At 48.4% G+C, this 16,126-nt stretch overlaps 1 pseudogene; it reads right to left on the reverse strand.

The window, feature by feature from the left end:
* Nucleotides 1–7,141: 7,141 nt before the first annotated feature.
* The window catches only part of LOC125720865 (germinal-center associated nuclear protein-like), a 167,756-nt pseudogene continuing 158,771 nt past the window's right edge, over nucleotides 7,142–16,126 (reverse strand).

Here is a 16,126-nt window from a genome sequence, read left to right on the forward strand (position 1 = left end):
ATTGTTAAAAAGTCCTGTGTGTTGTAAAGTGAGGTATGAAACAGATACCAGGTCGTTTCAGTAACGGTCAGCGTACGTTTTCTTCATGTGATTTTGTGGTTTCAAATGTTTCATTGGAATCAATAGTATTTGCCAATTCCAGTTGCCAGGTAACTTCAATAATTTGAATAGAATACATGATAACATTTTAAACTAGATTACAGTTAATTGTTATTTTTCTGTTTAAAAAAGACAATTGCTGTAATTTGTTACTCCCCTTGGGGAAATTCTATTTTCACCTACCCCATTTTGCCCTACTTGACACATGGGCACAGACGAAGGTGACAGCAAGCCTGGCAGCAAAGGGCAGCCACCTGTAGGGACACCCATGGAGCTGGGGGTTTTACAGTGATTAACAGCAATTTTGCAATACTTTTCTGGCAGTTTTTTTTGCTAGGAATTTACAGTCAATTCTACACTGAAACAGACGTCATTCCTAAGCGCAGCATGGACTGCTTCTGGACACAGTATCAAATGCGACTTCCAGAGTCACTTGAGTAAGCTGGAGATGCTACATCCCCGGGTAAGATTACCTGCAGTAGGCAGCCTACCAAAAGAGGGCCTTTCCTGTTCCCTTGGTGAATTAGAAAACCAGTGGAGAGAGCTCTCCTGTTGCAGTTTCACAGAGATGAACAACATGGAGAACTTTGGATTGAGGTTTTGCAGTATGAGGGTGCTGAAGGAAAAAGGAGTTTTAAAGACATTGGTCTGCCTGTACTGCAGATTTTGTCTCTGCCCATTTCAGATGTTCATGTAAAGCGTGAATTTACTAATGTGACATTCCTTAAATATAACCACCGAAACAGAACGGTTGTAAATTTGCTGTCCAGATTGGTAGATGTACAACTTGGACTGCAAAGAGATGGACTGACACAGAGGCGGAGCTATGGATAGGCCTGGGTGGGATTGACAGCTGGGCCCACCCATTCAGATTAATGAAATTACATTTTTTATATATAAATTACCGGCTTCTAACTGTTCCTATACATCACTGTTGTTACTGTGGCAAGTACAATAGAATGTGTGAGCTCCCTCTAGTGGTGCTCTAGGTAGAACACCACAGTCGTAGGTGTATTATTGTTGCAGTCACCATGTTGTAAATATATAAGCCAATTTAAGAAAATTTGGGGTAATGAGTTTCACTCAGAAGTCCATCCATCAGCCACTTTACCATATTTAAAGGCTGCAGGAGGATGCTCACATGGAAAAAAAAGACTAATTCATTTCTTTATCCAAAACTATTTCTTTCCTCATTCATTAAAACGAAAAGAGCTTTAACTTGTGCGTGCATTGCTTCATTTTAAGCAGCATTATGGAGTATCATTGAAGATAGAAAAGTTTATGAAGGGTCTGATTTTCGACATCTTTTACTCCTGGTTTGGGCTATAAAATTGGAAGGAGTTGCCAAACATGACCGTGCAGGGTCTGCGCTGTTCTCATCTGTGAACAGTGTGTGGGTTTGTGGGTCAGGCATAAATTTGGGGGGAGGGGCTCCCTCCAGCAGTAAAATAGGGAGATATCCCCCAAAATAATATAATTCTTCATATTCAAAAAAGTACAGATAAAATTAATCTATCTCACCAGTTAATGTAAAGTTTTTTCACCCCAAGCACACCTACCCTTCCCGAAAATGGTTTAGTCTGAAGTCCTGCTCTGGGGTACGTTTCCTATACCACGATGCACTTTGCAAAAGACAAATATATATCAGGAAAATATATAGCAGGAGATGAAAGAAAAAAGATACATTCTGCGGGCCATGGCTGCTGCCGCCTGGCAGAGGGTATGAGGAGGAAGTGCAGGGACGATGTCAGCATCACCAAAAGGATGGTTGCAGCACTCTGGAGGGAGCAGGTGAGGTGGGCTGGGGGGAGCACCAGTCTGCATTCTCTCACTCCTGGGGAGGACCGAGTATTGGCCATCCTAGATCTCAGAAGCACTTGAGGGAGTCCCGGGGTGCATAAATCTCTGTAGTCTACCCACCTCCCAGACATCTGTGCTTTCTACTCCCCAGCCACTTCCTCTTGGCCCACCAACATTTGTCCCCCTGTAGTGTGATCACCAGGGTTCCTCAATGTGTGGCACCTCCACACCTGGCTCCTCTACATCAGCCATCCCTCCTATAGGCCCCTCTACATCAGGGCGACACTGTCCCCTGAGTCCCCAGAATACCTTTCAGTCTGGTAGATCACCAAACCCCAACCATCCTGCTTCCTTGTCACCACACGCCCCTCCTTCCCCCCACGCACTCAAGCCCACTGGTGCAGAAACATTCGCTGCCAATGTAGTGAAGAGCTCCTCAGGTCTGAAGGTGGAAAAAATATCTGTTCTGAGGGGCATCCGGGAGGAACCGGCAGCCCTGATGGAGCAGTATGAAAGACACCATAAAGAGGTGATCGCCTACCGGAGAGAGACACTGGCCTTACTGGCCCAAAGGGTCAGGAGGCCCAGTGTGACAATATACTGTATCTCCCCACCTCTTAATGTCAAGGGCGCCTCCAAGGGGCGGCCACATCCCTCCTTGGAAACCTCTGGCCACCCCTGTGGCAGCCCCCAAATATGGCTGTAGAGAGATTGTTTTATAGCGAAAGCTGTGGTGCACTCAGGGACCATTAACTGTGTAGCACCTGGGGCCTGCATCATGAAACTGAAAGTCTGAGTTAGAACAAAAGTTTTAGCCTAATAAAGTCAAACAAATGCAATGTGCGATCATAAAAATCATGCCTGTAAGAAGGCTCCTGCAGTTTTAAGGGCGCACCGGTGCATGCAAAGGGCTGTGGGTGCACTGTGGGGACACCGAGGCACGCGCTGACAGCGTGTTAGAACTTAAAGTTTTTCCTGGTCAGCAATATATGGAAGTCCTTACATTATATGTATGTATTAAGTTATATAATTGTGCTATGTAATTACCGAATGACGCTAAACTCATTTAGTTTGGCTTTAATTATGCTGATGTTTAATGCCGGTGTTGTGCTGCAAACTGCCCCTCTGCCACGGATTGTAATCTTTCATTTTAAAGGAAGTGTAACTTCATTTATCTTGCTTTAAGCAAACTGAAAACTCACATTACTTGTTTATAATGATATTTTACAGACAAACCTGAAGTTAAGATTAACTACCTCCTGTAAAACGTCGCAAATGTGACATGATTTAAAGGCGACAGTAATGCTTCGCTTTTCGACGACAGACGCCTTCAGTCGCAAGAAGTGTTTCATTTTCTTGAATAATATTTTTGATACTTTGTTGAATTAATTCTGCCTCGATATTTTTGATATTCTGTCTTCTTTTCATACTTATAATGCGGCGAATAGCTTCATACTCGGCACATCACACCTGGAAATAAAATAACATCGAACTAAGCAACAGAAGTAATCAGAACATAAGAACATAAGAACTATACAAACGAGAGGAGGCCATTCGGCCCATCAAGCTCGCTTGGGGAGAACTAAACTAATAGCTCAGAGTCGTTAAAATCTTATCTAGCTCTGATTTAAAGGAACCCAAGGATTCAGCTTGCACTACATTATCAGGAAGGCTATTCCATACTCTGACTACACGCTGCGTAAAGAAGTGCTTCCTTAAATCCAGCTTGAAATGTTCTCCCGCTAATTTCCACCTATGGCCACGAGTTCGTGTATTTAAACTAATGCTGAAGTAACTATTTGGTTGAACAGCATCCAAACCTGTTAGAATCTTATATACCTAGATCATGTCCCCCCTCAATCTCCTTTGCTTGAGACTGAACAGATTTAGCTCAAGTAACCGTTCCTCGTATGACATTCCTCTAAGACCAGGAATCATTTTTGTAGCCCTACGCTGCACCTTTTCTAAGGCCACAATGTCCTTTTTAAGATATGGTGACCAAACCTGCACACAATATTCTAGGTGAGGTCTCACCAAGGAATTGTATAATCTTAGCATTACCTCCCTTGACTTAAACTCCACACACCTGGAGATATACCCCAACATCCTATTGGCCTTTTTTATTGCTTCCCCACACTGGCGAGAATGGGACATGGAAGCATCAACATACACACCAAGGTCTTTCTCATGATCAGCTACCTTTATTTCAGTGACACCCATGAAATACCTGTACTTTATATTTCTGCTCCCTAGATGGAGTACCTTACATTTATCGACGTTAAATTTCATCTGCCAGGTATCGGCCCAGTCACTAATTAAATCAAGATCCCGCTGTAGCTGCTGAGCCACTAATTCAGTATCTGCTACACCACCCACCTTGGTGTCATCTGCAAATTTCACCAGTTTACTGTATATATTGGTATCCATATCATTTATGTAAATTAGGAACAATAGTGGTCCTAAAATCGAACCCTGCGGTACCCCACTATGAACGCAAGCCCACTGTGACATTGTGCCTCTTATAACTACTCGCTGTTTCCTATCTGTTAACCAGTTATCAATCCAGGTGGCTACGGTACCTAAAATACCAGTCGCTTTGAGTTTAAGTAGGAGCCTCTTGTGGGGGACAACATCAAAAGCCTTTTGGAAATCTAAGTAGATGACATCATAGGCCTTCTTATCATCAACTTCCTGAGTAGCTTCCTCAAAAAACTCCAACAGATTTGTTAAACAGGATCTACCTCTCCTAAATCCATGCTGGCTATCCCGCAAAATGTTATTGGAGTCCAGGTAATCTATCATTTTCTCTTTGATTAAAGCCTCCATAACTTTACCAGTTATACAAGTTAGACTGATTGGCCTATAGTTAGACAAATTACTTCTATCCCCTTTTTTGAAAATAGGCGTTATGAAGGCGTGCTTCCAATCAGAAGGTACCACACCTTCAGATAAGGATTTTTGAAACAGTAAAGTTAAGGGTCGGCAAATAATATCCCTCATCTCTTTTAACACTATAGGTAAGATGCCATCAGGGCCCTGTGATTTATTTATTTTGAGCTTAGCTAGGCTTGGCTTTAATTGCTTTGTTTTATTTTTGCGTTTCAGGCAAAACTACATAACACTTAAAGACACTTCCGGCATGTAAATGGAGAACGAAATTATAGTTATACCGAATCTCCTACACACAATACCAAGGTTACCAACTTTGCTCAGCTGACCGGAGTGAGACGTTCAATTCCCGTAAGATTTCTTTGCGCCAGCCTGAGAGTCTGAAAACACGTCACACCAGATGCATGAGAGATGGAAACCTGGGATATTCAGTCGAATTAGATCAAATATGATGCTAAGTTAGTACTAAGTTAAAATATGTTCCGGACTTGTAACATGCACCCATGATTTGGAACAGTCAGCAGGCTGTCTCTGGCCACGCCCCCTACACTCGGTCCGGCCCCTGGCTTTTCCTGAATTCTGATTCCTTTAGATAAACATTGACTTCATTGATATTGTTATTGATTTATCGACAGACCATCATACGTTTTAGACGTTATAATAACAACACTCTATTGATCCCCAAAGAGAGAAATTCTCTCCTTGCCTGCCCCCTCTTACTGTCCATGATACACAAGCACATATGTAGAAAAACGTCAGCTTGGAAGCCAAGGCTGGACTTAACCTACTCCTTAGGGTTCAACTGGGAACTGCCCCATGGCCGAGCGGTCTAAAGCCTCCTGCGCAGCGAAAATGGCCTTTCAAAGTAAGGGGTATTCTGTTCTCCGAAGTAAGGCGTGGGTTCAAATCCAACTTCCGACAAAAGTTCTTCAATCGCTACAGCAAAATTTGAGCCACTGATCGGCTTTAATTGCTTTGTTTTATTTTTGCGTTTCAGGCAAAACTACATAACACTTAAAGACACTACGGGCATGTAAATGGAGAACGAAATTATAGTTATACCGAATCTCCTACACACAATACCAAGGTTACCAACTTTGGTCAGCTGACCGGAGTGAGACGTTCAATTCCCGTAAGATTTCTTTGCGCCAGCCTGAGAGTCTGACAAACACGTCACACCAGATGCATGAGAGATGGAAACCTGGGATATTCAGTCGAATCAGATCAAATATGATGCTAAGTTAGTACTAAGTTAAAATATGTTCCGGACTTGTAACATGCACCCATGATTTGGAACAGTCAGCAGGCTGTCTCTGGCCACGCCCCCTACACTCCGGTCCGGCCCCTGGCTTTTCCTGAATTCTGATTCCTTTAGATAAACATTGACTTCATTGATATTGTTATTGATTTATCGACAGACCATCATACGTTTTAGACGTTATAATAACAACACTCTATTGATCCCCAAAGAGAGAAATTCTCTCCTTGCCTGCCCCCTCTTACTGTCCATGATACACAAGCACATATGTAGAAAAACGTCAGCTTGGAAGCCAAGGCTGGACTTAACCTACTCCTTAGGGTTCAACTGGGAACTGCCCCATGGCCGAGCGGTCTAAAGCCTCCTGCGCAGCGAAAATGGCCTTTCAAAGTAAGGGGTGTTCTGTTCTCCGAAGTAAGGCGTGGGTTCGAATCCAACTTCCGACAAAAGTTCTTCAATCGCTACAGCAGAATTTGAGCCACTGATCGGCTTTAATTGCTTTGTTTTATTTTTGCGTTTCAGGCAAAACTACATAACACTTAAAGACACTACGGGCATGTAAATGGAGAACGAAATTATAGTTATACCGAATCTCCTACACACAATACCAAGGTTACCAACTTTGGTCAGCTGACCGGAGTGAGACGTTCAATTCCCGTAAGATTTCTTTGCGCCAGCCTGAGAGTCTGACAAACACGTCACACCAGATGCATTAGAGATGGAAACCTGGGATATTCAGTCGAATCAGATCAAATATGATGCTAAGTTAGTACTAAGTTAAAATATGTTCCGGACTTGTAACATGCACCCATGATTTGGAACAGTCAGCGGGGGGGGGGAGGGATTATCTGCTCCCTGCATTTAAAAGTGCATAACAGAATTACATGACAGTGAGCGCAGGGGCAGGTAGACATTATTTCAACAAGCAGAAAACTATCAGAGGAAGCAGTTCATAATGAACATCATACAGAATACAGGAAGTCCCCAGAATAGAAGATCCATCCTAAGTCAGTCTTAAAGTCAAATTTATTGGTGTGAGAAGAGTAATACTACAGAACATTATAGTACAGTAATATTAAAAATAACTGCATACAGTACTGTACCTCAAGCCCACGAAAGAATAAAGCAGGGTGATGTTTTCATGAGCATCATAAAGTAATGCATATGTTTGATATTAAAAATAGTTTTAAACTAAATTAGTATGATAGGATCTATGGCCATCTGCTTTTAAATGCAAAATATCTTAGCTACATCAAGTCAGTCGAATATTCTTAACCAGCAGACTGTCTGTACATATGCAGATGGCTCCCTGCTGCCACCTGTAGGGCATCCACGGGCATATTTTCTTAAAAACCAGCCAGCCAGTTTATAAAAGGAACTCAGTGGCAGACTGCTTAGTGAACTGCTGTGATCTTCAGTTCAATTACATGAATATATAATTGAGCTGCATGACATTTCTTTAAGAATCTAAAAAAAGACATACTTTTGCAATGGTGTACAATGCAGATATTACCTAAATTGTTAATTTTGACCAACAATACACAAGGTTAAAGAAACAGCAGTAACAACCCCACGTATGAGTGTCTAATATGGGCAAATAACGTCACAGGTTTTAAAGATTCTGCAGCAAATTGTGATTCAATTTAAAAGTACAATAAACAAAGTTTCATGATGGAAAAAAAACAAAGAAATAGCCATGGGTTTCTAAATACAATAACATTTTAATATTTAAAATTTGCACAAAAAAAAAACCCTAAAAAACTGTCCATTTCCTATGACATGTTTTTCCCCCAGTTACAACACTCCCAATGTTGTGTAAATTACTGTACATCATACTCTTCAAAGCAATATATGCACAAGTACCACACAACTAAATATACTGCAGAAATCAGGCATAAGAGAGACAACTTGTGGCAGTCAACGGCAGACATCAGGTGGGTCACATGACACTCAGTCATCAACAATGTCCAGAAGGCAGCTTAGCTTCAGCTCACATGCGAGCTCCTCCTCCCGGCTTGCAGAGATCAGCTGCTCCAGCTCCTGTAGACGCCTCGCCATAGAACTGGCAGCTCCCCTGGCCTGGTCACTGCGGACACTGCGCTCCTTCTGCTACAAAAATGGGCACAGAAACAGTCTCAACTGATGAGCACAGGGTACTTGGGGTCTTAAAATGTGAGCAACTGTGTAGCACAGGGTCAATACCAGGGCAAGTGCAGGTGGGGCAGCCATCTTTGGGGAGGGCACTACGATCTCCGGTACAGACAGTAACAAAGAAGGCAAGAAAAGTGGTGAGGAGGAAGAGGAAGGGCCCAGGGACTCGACGTCAAGCCAGGTACGCAGCTGGTCCTCGAACCTGCAGATCCAAGTCAAACAGGAAATGGCTCAATGTTTATGCCACAACTCACATGAGAGAGTACACGTGTGTAGCATGTCTGTTCTCTGTCAGACCTGCGGCTCTGTTCTTTCTCCTCCTCAATGCGAGCCAGGAGGTCCTGGGGGCTGGAGGCAGCATCCAAAACAGGGGCAACAGGGTCCTCAACCATGCTGTGAAACAGCTTCTGTTGAAGACGTGGCCTGGCCAGTCGAGGATGAGGCCACATGCTCTGGTGACACCTGCAATGGCAGAGACTTTGGATAAGAAGCCAGTATTGTACACCACTCTTGGGGATATGAGCAAGACTGGAAGCTGATGGCTTTCCCTCTTCTTCCATTTAATAGTAAATAATATTCATTAAATCTGCAGGTCACTGTTAACAGTCTATCTGGAATGCGTTAGATTTACATGGCTGGCTGGCTCTTACCCTGCCTTCCCCTGCTGCTTGTCCCTGTGCGTCTGCTTTACGGCATCCACCCAGCAGGACGGCGGTATGAAGCCCTGCAGCCCATCGCTCAGGAAATACACCGAGATTTCTCCGTCGTCACTGATGACATCTGAAGATGGTGGGATAGGTTCACACCTGCATGGCATCCCCAGTAGGCCCCCCCAAACGTCAGACCCACCCCACCCCCCTCACCTTCACTCACGGGGCACCCAGGAGGGTTCCAGTCCCGGAGTTGGTGCTCTACACAGAGCATGACAATTTCGTCCCAGGGCACCTCCCAGAAAGTGGGCTCCTTGTCCGGCCCCCCACCTCGGCCCACACAGTCCTGACGCAGCCTCTCCAAAAGGTTCTCCAACTGGGACATAAGGAGTGGCTGGCTGTGGCGGGACCATGGGATTTGAGATACGTACTGGAAGATGGAGGCAACCAGCTGGCTCCAAGGAGCTGGGTGGGGGGAGCGGTGGCAGCAGCAGAAATATAAGGAAACAGACTAAGAAGCAGCCACTTAGCAAGAAGTCCGAATTCCGAATCTGAGGCATGGACATACCCCCCACGGCTGGCAGCGGCCAGTCGGGCAGCCGCAGGCTCAGGACTGCCCCCTGGAGCCACTCCAGGTGCTCAGCCGAGTTCCAGAGCAGATGTGGTAGGCAGTCACCACCCCCTGGCACCGAGAACTCTGCCACGGGCCAGGAGAGGCCAGCCAGACTCGGGGACGACACAAGGCCAGCCAAGAAAGCCAGGACAGTGTTGTAGAGGCCGATGACGGGTGCAGGGCCCTGGGAGGGCAGTCCCGCCATGTCACGGTCCCTCCGATCACGGTGAAGCCTACCAGCAAACTCGCGGCAGAGCCCGGCCTCCACAACCTGCACCAACGTCTGCGAGACGAGCCGGGCTGGTGCCGTGGAGCGGGCAGCGAGCCACCTGACGGCATGGCGGATCTGCGGGGAGACGGGGGTGATGGTCAATGGGATGGTTCAATCTTACCGAGGCCAGCGACAACATGCACACTCACCTGCTCGGATCCTTGGGGTTCGTTCGTGGTCTCGGGGATATGGACGAACATGTACTCTGAAATCAAACCTTCCTCAATGAGTGTCTGAAGCATCAGGTCTTACAGGGAAAGGAAACCGATGGTCAGACAGGAGGAACAAACCAACTGTATTAGCTCTGCATACGTAAACATAGCCTCAAGAGAAATGCTATAAGTAAAGTAAGCGAATCCCACGCGACACCTGTTGTCATAGACACGGTTAGTGTCACACCTTCCTCTAGCCGTTCATCGCTGGCCCTGTGCCCAGCCTGCCCTGGGACCACCACCACCAGAGGAAGGGCCTGTGGCCAGGCATTAGCCTGCTGGATCTGCCGGAGCTGCAGCAGGGCGGATAACAGGAAGATGTCCCCGTCTTCCTCATCAGCCCCGGGACTGACTGCCGAGGGCAGCAGCATCAGCAGGGCGCCCATGCCCATCAGCCCCTTCCGCTTCTCCAATGCCAACTGGCCTTCCTCGCTGAGGGGCCCGCGGGCCACCTGACCCACAGTGAGAAACATGGCCTCACTTCCTGCACTTGCACCCTTCGCAAACATCTGTGTTACCACAGGACCTGCTAATATCACATAGTGCCAGACTATGCTAGGCTATGTTAAGCTATGCTAGACTAACATTAATGACAGAACATGCAACACAGGGGCATGAAGCCTGTCGATATTCATCGGCAAGTTCCCCCCTATCTGCCACACCTTCACACACACGTGCACTGTGTGCATGCGCTCCCCCACGCTCCGCAGGCCGCTGCTGATGCTCAAGGTTTGCATGTGTCCGTTGGGGACCATCTCCCTGTGTTCTTGCTTCTCCGAGTTACCGAATTTGGACTCCAGCCATTCTGTCAAAATCCTGCATCAGAGATGGGAGGGGGGCACAAATGTAAGCTCCAGGACCTCTAAACCCAACTAACACCCAATCCCTCCCCGAACGACACCCAGTTCCCCCACTTACTGGTTAGCAACACTGGCATCTCTTTCATGATCACTTGGCAACAAGAGGGCTGCCTTCCAGAAGATTGTGTCAGATGGGTTCGAGACGCTTGCTGCCACCAGACTGAGCAGGTCCAGTGGCCCCCACACAGATTCGCTGAAGTGGATGGAGATGTAGATGAGCACATGGAGAGTGATGGATGGCTAACAGCTACTCTACAGTAGCACCATACCTCAGGAGCTGCTGGTAGAACAAGTGGACCTTCATCTGATGCTCGGTTTCCCTTCGCATCTTCGCCAACCTGCAGAAGGCAGCAGAGTGTCAGCATCGGTACACTTAACACTACAGCAAATCAATGGCCAGCAAAATAAACGGACAGGACGGAAGTCATTTTGGGAAGTACTGTCTAATTCAGCAGAGGTGCCCCGATCCAATATTCAAGATACCTAATCAGACGGATCGGACATCGGCCACATGTGACCGATCCATGTTCAATAATTATTTAGTTATTGCCAGTCTATTTCTTCTTATACTGAGTGGTACAATCAAATCGCACAACAGCTTTCCCCCCTTTTTTATTTTTTGTGGCATTCAAGCTGAACGTTAACGCTTCCTTGGTTTTTTGACACTCAGTGTGTGTGAGTGCAGTGACTTCCCCTGCTATGACGTCATGTGCATGTCCTTTGTAGTGGAAGGATCAGGTGATGGTAGCAAATGCAACTTGCATGCTTGCGAAGCAAACTAACATGTCTAAAACCTGGAAGAATTTTATGCTTGAAACAACCAGTAGCACAGCGATTTGCGATCTTTGTAAAAACAAAGTAACATTCAGTGGAAAATCCCACTAATAGTGCACTCAATTAAGGCAATGCAAGTAATATGAAAAAAAGCGATGGATTTGGAAGCCAGCTTGGGCTGTTTTGCGCACTCGCTATAGCTTGATACACGAGGTGCTGCTATCACAGTGAAAAGTGACGCATGCCACTTGGGTGTACTTGTGAAGATATTCAAACAACTGCAAAATGTCTCAAAAATGCTCAATACAAGATGCACAAAAGAGGTGGAACAGTATCTTATGTATGTTTCTTGTGGGCTAATTAAAACTTCTTTTTCATTTGTATTTACTAGCTTGGAAAAAAAAAAAAGAGCTTTGGTACTGGATCATACTCATAATCAGCCAATACCTTATGTTCAGGTATCAGGATTATATTGGCACTGAAAAAGTGGGATCGGTGCACCTCTATTATGAATATTATGTCAGCATTATTATGCTGTGAGAGAGATGTACCTGGTGCAGGAAACAGAGAGGTCCCCAGCGTGCCCCAGGTTGACCACGCCCCGGGCCAGCCTGTCCAGGCAGGGTGAGGGGGGGGCACTGGGGGCCAAGGCCTGCAGCCTGAAGCGGGGGTCCACACAGCCAGGGGCAGCAGGAAAATCACGCATCTGGTCGCTTCAGCTGCCTGCGCACGGCCACCACATCACGCCACCTGCAACACATGCACAGGGTGAAGCCCGGTTGTCGGCGAGCATGTGGGCAAAATATCTGGTCCCCTTACCACTGCCCCTTACCTTTTGATGAACCTGCGTATACTCAGAAGCTCTGCTTCCAGGACGTCTTGGGCCAGCAGGGTGAGCTCACCACACAGCGTCTCCTCCAGCAGTACCTCACACACGTCTTGTGAGCTGCGAGCCACACATTCTGCCTGCTCTTCTTGGGCACGCCTGGCACGAAGGGGCATGCGTTCAGCCTATATACAGTTATCTGAACACTCTCTATGACCTCTGATCCCCCTTGGCTCACCAGTACCTGATCTCTGTTGAGGCAGTCTCCACGATGCAGTCGCGCAGCACCTCCTGTGTGATCTCGGCACACAGTGTCTTGCTGAGCCGGGCCAGGAGCTCCTCGTGTTCCTGCTTTCTCCTGACAGAGACAGGCCCATCAGATGGCACATCCCCTCAAAATGCACCCACCCCTCCTCCCCAGCCCAGACAGGTGAGGCCTACCTGGCTTCCTCCATCCTGCGCTTCTCCTCAGCGATATGCTCCCTCTCTGCCTGGATCTCGGCAGCAGAAACCTCCCGCAGCATCTGCTCCACCACCTCACTCAGCACTGCCTCCACCTGGCCGTTGCACATGCTGCAACAACCCATCCACATCACCAAACTGGTGTTGGTTGAGTGTATCAACCCTCTAGAGGCCACTGCTCCCTATCTGGCTCACGCTCCTACCTGAGTGCAGCAGAGATGTACTCGGCTCCGGTGGCAGCCACGTCAGCCACCTCGGCCTGCACTACCTCCTCCAGCATGGCCTCTACCTCCGTGGCGATGTCCTGCAAGGGGGGGGGGGGTTATTTGTCATTACTATGGCAATACCAACACACTGCTACTGGGTTGACACGCAGCAATGAGCAATCTATCACCTGCTCTGTGTAAACGGGCTCCGGTGGGGGAGGCGTAGGTGGGGCGACTGGTGGTGCCTCCGACGGAGATGCCCCAAGTGCTCCACTCTCCTCTCTACCAGGGAGGCCAGCTGACTCCGCTGGGTCGCTCGGCATCTTGGATCGGTGCTGGAGGGCCCGCGCATCCAGCTCAATGGGGGGCCTCTGAGGGGAGGCTGCTACAGCGTGGGCAGGAAAAATGACAAAATTACAATCAGAGGCCAGAAGGTGGACGAAGCGTAACAGTTAGCGGAAGGTGGAGTGCAGACGCACCAGCCCTGGGCACACTGCCTGCCTCCGCTGGCTGCCCATCCCCACAGTACTTGTTGCGGCTGTCAAAGCTGTTGACGGGTGTGTGTTGGGGTGGGTTGGGCAGTGGCGCGCCGTTGACCACTTGGCCCACCAGCACCTCCCGCTTCCTTGCGATGGCCACAGAGCGCTTTGGACGTGGCTGGATCTCAGGCTCCTGGTACGCTGTCCGTCTTAGCTCCACCATGCTAGGGGGAGGGCAGAGCTTCAATAAAATATACCACCCATCATAGATTAGCACCCCCATCAGAGATAAGCCACCCTGCCCCCAACACAAAAGGGACAACGAAGCACAGCCCAGCCTTACCCTGCATCGACCGCGAGCCCATACTGCAGCGCGAGGTCCGAAGCCTCGCCGGCATTCTGGAACATGAGCATCCGGACCAGGTCTTCGACCGGGAATGTGGTGGAACCACGGGAGCTGTAGGCCACATTCAGGGCCCGCAGAGCCTCACGGCGCACCTGTAGGGGGCACCAGAGCGGTCCAGGTAAGTGAGGTATTGGGGCTGATGAGGATGTAGGGAGCGGAGCAACGGCTCCCCCACCTGGTCGAAGTAGCGGTGCAAGATGCAACCAGCCAGATACGAGGCCACCTTGACCAGCTTGAAGAACCTCACGAAGTTGTTGCTGTTGACAGCGGCAAAGGCCTGGACGGCAAACTTCACCTCCGGAGAGTTTCGGAGCTCCGCCCGGAATTGCTGCACCTCCCTGCAGGTAGGGAGGGAATGAAATGTCAGCTGGAGAGGTGCCACGGTGACACGGGACACCGACTGCCGGCCAGCCACCCACCGGAGGATGTCTCCATCATTGAGCTTCAGGAGCACGCTGTACTGCCGAAACTCTGCCTCATGAGGGCAGTAGATGTTCTTGCTGGCCAGGTCCTGGTACATCTCCTTGAGGCTCTGCAGGCATTTGGTCAGGTTTTCATTGTTGATCTTAGCATCAAAGGACATCATGGGCTCCTGGCACAGGTGGTGTGCGCAGTGGATGTGGAAGCGGGCGCACTTTTCAATAAGGGACACCGTAAGCGGGTCGCACAGGTGCTGCTGAGTGATATCCTGCAGATGGCCCAGAAAAAGGATCAGGGCGAGGCCCGCAGGGCACAGGAATAATGAGACACGGACTAATGTTGCTCACCTTCCGGATACCTCGTGTGCGGTTCCACACAAAGTCATACCAGTCACGGTAGTTGTCCTCACCCTGGTCCATGACCTGGGTAACCAGGTAGTTCATGGTCATGTTCAGCACAGTAAGGGGCCGCAGTTCATGGGGGAGGGGCTCCTCCTGGTCAGCAGAGGACCTGCTGTACTCCTTAATGGCAGCAGTGTGGTCCACCTGCGTGGGGTGCAGAGGGTGATTTGCAGCCTGTGGTCTGTCAATTCATGGCGGGGAGGGGGAAGCATTAGGAAAGAGGGGCAGGGGTGGTGATACCTTCTCCGTGTTGGGGATGACCTCAAAAGAGCTCAGTTGGTTCCGGGTCTCCCTCATGTAACGCTCCTTCTCCGGACACATGTCAGGACACGTACCCACAAACACCTTGGACAGATCCAGGTCGGTCCTCTTGGGCCGAGCTGTGCCAGAGGAGACCGTGTCAGCTGGCGATTCACTTTGGGGTGGGAGGGGGGGGTGGCTCAGCAACGTGACCCTAGGGGGACCTACCCTGTCGCAGGATCTTGTCCCGCTGCTCTAGCAGACGATACTTCTCCTCTGCGGTTTCAGCTACCTGGCCAATCAGGTGGAAGAGGGGAGAGGGGAGGCTGCTGGCTAGATGTTCGGATTCGAGGCCGTCTGGGCTGGGCTCCATCTGCGGCTCACTCTCAAACTGCAGGGCCTTTGTCGCCAGGGGTTTCTTGGCTGGTGACCTGAGAGGGACAGACCAAAGGCTGAAGAGCTTCTAAAAGCTGGCAAAACCTGGGCTCCTTTGAACACCTGGCCAGTAGGGGGCATAGCAGCCAAAGAACTCAGTTTGACTTTAATGTCACGAATCCGAGCCTGAGGTAAAGAGTTTCATTACCAGATGACCTAACATAACTCAAGCTGCTTGAAAAAAAAAACAAACAAAATGTATACATAATAAAAAACCAGAGTGATCCAGATTTTTTATTTTTTTTTTAAAGAACTTGCATTGGGTTTCAAAAAGGTGATTTTCTTCCCTAACTTAATTTAATAAAGACCCGGCCATCTTATTGTAAAATTGAGTTATTTACTCTTACGGTAAGAGAATGATTTAAAGACAAGATTACCCTCTGGATAGGGATGAGCTGGAGGACCAGCCGGAGGTGGATTTGGAGAGGGCTTTGCAGACAGGGGCTGACTCAAAGCCTCCTGCCTGGCTCTGAGGATCAGGGTCATCTGGAGGCCTTTGGCCCTTCTCTCCTGGACCTAAGAGACACACAGAACCAGTTCATCGAAACAGCTGACATGGGAATGAAAGGCTGCAACGAGTCACAAAGACCCCGCCCTGGCCTTGGCTCGATGCACAGATAGAGAGCACCGTAATAGTCACTCACTCTGCTTCTTCCTCTGCCAGAAGATGGTGA

This window comes from Brienomyrus brachyistius, unplaced genomic scaffold, assembly GCF_023856365.1.
Source record: "Brienomyrus brachyistius isolate T26 unplaced genomic scaffold, BBRACH_0.4 scaffold27, whole genome shotgun sequence".
In the NCBI taxonomy this organism is placed as follows: Eukaryota; Metazoa; Chordata; class Actinopteri; order Osteoglossiformes; family Mormyridae; genus Brienomyrus; species Brienomyrus brachyistius.